General features: G+C 39.5%; 1 non-coding gene across 1 annotated transcript; it reads right to left on the bottom strand.

The window, feature by feature from the left end:
* Positions 1–3,524: 3,524 nt before the first annotated feature.
* Positions 3,525–3,631, bottom strand: LOC122069897. The gene has a single exon (XR_006137589.1). It is a non-coding gene; the product is annotated as a small nucleolar RNA R71 (small nucleolar RNA).
* Between the last annotated feature and the right edge of the window lie 3,497 nt (positions 3,632–7,128).

Raw genomic sequence — 7,128 nt, 5'->3', positions numbered from 1 at the left:
CACCGCCAAACCTACTACAACGTAATAAGGATTTGGTAGAAGAAAAATCAATAGCCCCGCTAAGCACGAAAATCACAACAATCAACAGGAGTCGAGGGACTTGAGATCTATCTCCACCTACAAGCTTGCAATTTTCTTTTTAAAAACAAAAGTGTGTGGGGGTGGGGGAGGGGGAAGCGGAGGGACTCGTGATCTGTCTCCACCTGCAACCTTGCAAACCTATGTTCTCCAGAGACCCACGTTAATGTCGCATTATAACACTTGCGGCATCAGGCACGCAAACACCTCCGCACCTAGGCACGACTTAGAAATGCATTCCTCCCAATACCAAAAGGCCACAAAACCCAGCATGACAAAACTCTTGCAAGCAACATACCCACGAGAATGGAGATTTTTTTAAAAGCAAGGAGGGGGGAGGGAATCATGATCTACCACCACCTACAAGCTTGCAACCTATGTTCTCCAGAGACCCACACGTCATTGTTGTATTACAACACTGGACGCAAAAAGGCATGCAAGCACCTCCACACCTAGGCCCGACTTAGAAATGCACTTCTCCAAATAGCATAGGCCACAAAACCGACCATGAAAAAACCCTTGCAAGCAACAAACCCACGATAGTGCAATTTAAAAAAAACAAAAAACAATGGGATGGGGGGGAGGGACCAACCAAATATTTATTGTGCACATTGACTTGACCAATGATTCCGTCAAATGTAGATAACACCCCACCCCTTGCACCATGATGAGCACATTTATGTGTGAAATCTAGGGTAGTAAAACATGCATTTTACATATTTAGAATGGAGCTACCTTGGGTTTTACTCTCTTTTTGTAGGTTTTATATTTTCAAGGCCTTAAGGACTATCGGGCGCTATATCTTCAATTTTATACGTAAAGAGGTCCTATTTCTTTTCATGGTTGTGAAGAGGATGAAATTCTGAGCAAGATGGTCGTGTTCAATTAAAAGTACACATTCGTTTGGTCACCCGTACAAATGATTATTCTTTTCGGGTCAGAAAAAGAATAATGGATCAGAACTGAACCGAGATGCAGAACCAGCCCGTTTGCAATTGTCCCAGAGGTACAAGGAATACTCCAAATGCCAACAAGGATCGATGGACCACATCCTTAAGTGATTAAAGATTTGTTTTTGGTAACAACAACTACCTAGCTTAGTTGGTGAGCTATGGTGTACAAAATTCTCTTGCTCACCAAGAGGTCTCAAGTTCGAATCTTATGGTTGTTTTTTTTAGAGATTTTGTTGAAGATTTCCTGCTTTTCACTCACTTAAAACTAAGGGCATGGAGGGGATTTCCACATCAAATTAGAAGCAAGCAAAATCGTGGAAGGGTTCTTGCACAAGAGAAGAAAAAAAAAAGGAAGGAAAATCGTGGAAGCAAGAAGAGAAGAAAAAAAAAAGGAAAGAAAAAAAGGGGAGAACTAGAGATTGTCCAAATCTTCTCTCTCCTCCACATCATCACCAAAGATTGTCCAAATCACACAAAGGAAGAAAAAAATCGTCCCTAGGAGAGAGAAAAAAGAAGAAAAATAAATTAGAAAAAAAAGGAAAGAAAATAAGCAAAAAATTTTAGGAAATTTTTCAAAATTTATTTCTCTCTTCTCTCTCCTCCATCTTAGCACTTTTGGACTCAAAAGATCTCACAATCAATTGTGGGTTTCTCTCTTTTAGGAAAGAGAAAATTGTTACCCTACCTCTCCATTCCCTATAAATACAACTCATGTAAGAGGAGGGAGACAATTCATTCTTCTTCTAGTTTTTTTTAGTTGCTCTCTCTCTTCCTCTTTCTCTCTTTAGTTTTAGTTCTTCTCTATTTTTGCTTTAATCACTTTTGTAATATTTTTTTTTATTTCAATTAATGCAAGCACTCTTTTATTTTTATTCAGTTCTTTTTATGTTTATGATTTATGCAATTGAGTTGTAATTTTTTAAGTTATAGTTCTAGGCTTAGATCTAGGTGACAAGATCACGAGCCGTGGAGCAATTTTTTTTCAAGTTCAAGCATTGATTCAAGTAAGTAGGCTCCTTCAGTAGTCTTCTCTCCCCCCTCTCATTCCCTCTTCTGACTACCCTTTCTTTCTTAATTTAGGATTTTTATTTTCAGTCGTTACATTATTGCTATCCCTCTCCCCCAAGGTTCATGGCTAGTGTATGTGTTGGCTTTGCCCCTCCTAGCCATAGAACCATCAATTTATTGCTTTTATTTTAATTGTCTCCCTTTCCCTAAAGCCAAGTAGAGAAACCCTTGTAAGAGTGACTCTCTGGTCAAGTAGGGAAGCTCATATTATGATGCATCCCTCGGGCTAAGTAGAGAAACCTACTTGTGAGTCTCTCTCTAGCTTTATCCCCTTTCTTTTACTTTATTTTTATTTCAGCTTTTTTTTTTTCCTTTATTATTATTATTTTTAATTGCGTGGGTTGTTTATTTTCAGTTATTTATTTATTTATTTTTAATTGCGTGGCTTGCGTCTTTAAATTCTTAGATGACGAATGGTTAGGACGTTATTTTTAGGATGGTAATTAGAATTGGATCACAATCATTAATCAGTTCACTTTCGCATTATTAAAAGAAATAAAAAATAAAGTGGCTGCTCTCCCTGTGTTCGACCCGTAGCTACACTGATCCGTACGCTTGCGGTTACATTTTAAATCTCAAACAATTTTTTGGCGCCGTTGCCGGGGAGACAGTTCCATGTTATTTTTCACTTTCTTTTGGTAAATCGGAGTGCTTTGTTTGCTTTGTTTTATATTTTTCCTTTTCTTTTATTGAATTCCTGAGAAGAACAACTTGCAATAATAGTTGTATCAGTGGAGGTCGCCATGCCTCACAGTATGATAAAGACAGGTTTCGCCCTGTAGCAGTACCTCAGGAATTGACCTGAGCAACCCCGGATCCCTGCCGGTAAGCTCCCAAAAAGCAAAAAAAAAAATCAAAAAAATCATCAAAAAAAAAAAAGTTTTGCTATCCATTCTTTTGTGCTTGTCTTACTTTAGTTGTGGGTAGTTTTTCTGTTGCATGAGTGTTAAGTGGGTACGTAATACTAAGAATCGGTTAGAAAGAAGAGATCCAACAAGTAGTGACCCTATACGTTTGCTCTCTTTAAAACCCTTCAATATGGGAGACCAACAGCAAAACCCTTCACCTAAATCTCTGAAAGATAGGTTCTACCCTGCTAGAACAGCCCAACCTTCCTGTATAGTTCTGCCACAAGCCCAGGGCAATAATTTTGAACTCAAATCTCAATACATCACTATGTTGCCCCACTTCCATGGGTTGACCTCTGAGGATGCATACCTATTTCTAAGGGAATTTGAAGAGGTATGTGTTCTAATTAAGATCCAACAGCTTTCTGATGATGCTGTTAAGCTTAGGTTTATCACTTTTGCATTGAAAGACCAAGCTAAAAAGTGGTTTTATGGATTACCCACAAATTTCATAACCTCATGGGAACAGTTCACAGTTGTCTTCCTTAAGAAGTTTTTCCCAACTCATAAGACCAATAAGCTTAGAAGTGATATCCTTCAGTTTAGGCAAAAGCCTAGTGAGTCATTTTCCAAGCTTATGGAGAGATTCAAGGATCTACTCCAAGAATGCCCTCACCATGGCCTAGACCTATGGCATTTATGTCAAATAATTTATGAGGGTATTGATTACCCAACTAAACAAATGATAGAGTCTATGTGCCCTGAGGGATTCACATCTTTTACAGATGAAGGAAAAGCATGGGAATTTTTACTTGACTTAGCTGACAAAACCCGTGAGTGGGAATCAACTCAAGAGAGTGAAAGAACTATAGGAGGAAAAGGATATTTTGTGGATGGGATGGTAGCGAAGGAAGCCCATTTGGATAGCCTAATCAAGAGGATTGAGGCTATTGTTCCTAGAGAGCCATCATCAGTCAATTTGGTTAAGATTTGTGCTTGGTGCCAGTCCCCTGGACATGTCATAGAAGAATGCCCTAACACCTCTGGGGGCACTTCTAATGATAGTGTTAATGCCTTATACCAGAATAATCCATATAGTAACACATACAATCCAGGATGGAGAAATCACCCAAATTTCTCTTGGAATCAGGGCAACCAAGCAGGACCTTCCAATTTCTATAATCAAGGTCAACCTGGACCCCAAAGGCCTCCCTTTGCACAACAATCTTTTTCTCAAAATACTTTTCCTAGGTCAAATGTAGGACCTCAGGCGAGTTTTCCTAGGGCCCCTCTTCTATCATCTTATCAGCAACCCCCTGGGTTTACCAACACTGGAGAGGCAAGTAGAATAAGTGACTTGGAAAAAAATATGGCCCTCCTCATGACAAGCCATCAAAATCTTACGAGAGAACTTACCCAAGTTGTCTCAATTATGCGTGAGAGGGAGAAGGGAACTTTACCCAGTCAACCAGAGCCTAACCCTAGGCATCATCAGCCTGTTAGTTTACAAGGACCAACTAATGCACCACTGAATATAGTACAAGGTCAGACTCAACAAGGGCCCTCTAACCAATGTAATGTTGTTTATGCCCTTAGGAGTGGTAGAGAGTACCTACAGAGCGTTCCTAAATCTTCCCCATCTATTACTCCTGTTAACTCTTCTTCAGTTGAGGACACAAATGTGCCTCTTGTTCCAGGTTCGTCTGATGAACCTAAAGATTTTTCTGAAACTAAAGATGATTTGGTTGAGGAAACCAAAAATGATTCTTCTGAACAGGGGCAAATCCCTAACAGTCCTTATGTTCATCCTATCCCATTTCCTAATCGCTTGGTAAACAAAAAGAAGACTGCTTCCATGGACAAAATTTTAGAAGTCTTCAAAAAGGTAGAAGTAAACATCCCTCTTTTGGATGCCATATCCCAGATCCCCGCCTATGCAAAGGTACTGAAAGATTTGTGTACTCACAAACGTATCACTAGTGTGCCCAAAAAGGTGTTCTTGGCAGGTAACATTAGTTCCATAATTACTCAGCCTATAGCAGCCAAGTATAAGGATCCAGGGAGCCCTACCATATCTTGTGTCATAGGCAACACCTATATTGAGCATGCCTTACTTGACCTTGGCGCAAGTGTGAATCTTTTACCTTACTATGTGTACAAGCAACTGGGATTGGGAGAATTGAAAGCCATTGGAACTACTCTTCAGTTGGCAGATAGGTCTGTTAAGATTCCTAAAGGGATGGTTGAGGATGTCTTACTAAAGGTGGGGGAATTTATTTTCCCTGTTGATTTCATTGTGTTAGATACTAAGCCCTTCTCAACCAAGGATGAGATCCCAATAATTCTAGGAAGACCATTCTTGGCTACCAGTAATGCATTAATCAATTGCCGAAATGGTTTCCTAAGATTATCTTTTGGTAACCAAACTGTTGAGTTTAACATGTTTAGGATTGGCAAGCAACCACATATGGAAGAAGAGATCAATATGCTTGAGGATTTTTTGGATTTTTCTGATGATTTAGTTACCAACTTTGATATTGATTTTGATTCAGAATTCCAAGAGTGTATGGATGAGTTGGATGATGATAGTGAAAATTTCTTTTCTGAAGTCTTGAGTCTTCACACACTTGTGGAGCCCTTAGGACCCCTTTCCAATTCCATTCCCAAACCTTCCATAGTTGAGCCCCCTACGCTAGATCTTAAGGAGTTGCCATCTAATTTGAGATATGCTTTCCTAGGGCCTGACCAGACTCTTCCTGTAATAATTTCTTCAAATTTGACTTCTAGCCAGGAAGAGGAGTTACTTAAAGTGTTAAAAGATAATAAGGAAGCCCTAGGTTGGACCATGGCTGATATCAAGGGTATAAGCCCTTCCATTGTGCAACATCATATACATCTTATGGAGGATTCCAAACCATCCACGGAACCCCAAAGAAGAGCTAACCCAGTGATGATGGAAGCTATTAAGAAAGAGATCCTAAAGTGCTTGGATCATGGAATAATTTGTCCTATTTCTGACAGCCAATGGGTAAGCCCAGTTCACGTAGTGCCTAAGAAGTCTGGTGTGACTGTAGTTCCTAATGCCAATAATGAGTTGATCCCTACCCGTGTCCAAACAGGATGGCGTGTGTGCATTGATTACAGGAAGTTAATGCGGCAACCTGGAAGGACCACTTCCCATTGCCATTCATTGACCAGATGTTAGAGAGGTTAGCTGGACATGAATACTATTGTTTCTTGATGGATATTCTGGCTATAACCAAATCCCAATTGCTTTAGAGGACCAACATAAGACCACTTTTACATGTCCATATGGAACATTTGCTTATAGGCGTATGCCCTTTGGGCTTTGCAATGCCCCTGCTACGTTCCAACGATGCATGATGAGCATTTTTTCTGATATGGTCGAAAAATTCTTAGAAGTATTTATGGATGACTTTTCAATTCATGGGAATTCCTATTCTGAATGTCTTCATCATCTTTCCCTAGTTTTGAAGAGGTGCATATCTAAGAATTTGGTTTTGAATTGGGAGAAATGTCATTTTATGGTTAAATCTGGTATTGTTTTAGGCCATGTAATATCCAAGGAGGGAATTAAGGTAGATAGAGCCAAAGTGGATTTAATTGATAATTTACCACCTTCTCAATCTGTTAAGGATGTTCGGTCTTTTCTAGGGCATGCAGGCTTCTACAGATGGTTTATTAAGAACTTTAGTCAGTTAGCCCGACCTCTCACCTCATTACTTGCCAAAGATCAGACTTTTGAGTTTTCTAAAGAGTGCCTAGAATCCTTCAAGCAACTTAAGAAGGAGTTGACCAATGCACCCATTGTTCAACCACCTGTTTGGACTGAACCTTTTGAACTGATGTGTGATGCTTCGGATTTTGCCATAGGAGCAGTTTTGGGTCAAAGGATTAATAAGTTGCCTTACTGTCATTTACTATGCTAGTAGGACCTTAAATGATGCACAACTCAATTATACAACCACTGAAAAAGAATTTTTAGCTGTTGTGTTTGCATTAGAAAAGTTTCGGTCTTACTTAGTTGGTTCATATGTGGTGGTGTATACTGATCATTCTGCCCTCAGATACCTAGTTCAGAAGAAGGATGCCAAAGCCCGTCTCATTAGGTGGGTTTTACTTTTGTAAGAGTTTGATTTAGAAATTAGGGATAAGAAAGG

This window comes from Macadamia integrifolia, unplaced genomic scaffold (assembly GCF_013358625.1).
Source record: "Macadamia integrifolia cultivar HAES 741 unplaced genomic scaffold, SCU_Mint_v3 scaffold759, whole genome shotgun sequence".
NCBI classification, from domain to species: domain Eukaryota; kingdom Viridiplantae; phylum Streptophyta; class Magnoliopsida; order Proteales; family Proteaceae; genus Macadamia; species Macadamia integrifolia.
Note: the sequence above shows the minus strand (reverse complement) of the source record. Positions and strands in the feature narration are given on the sequence as shown.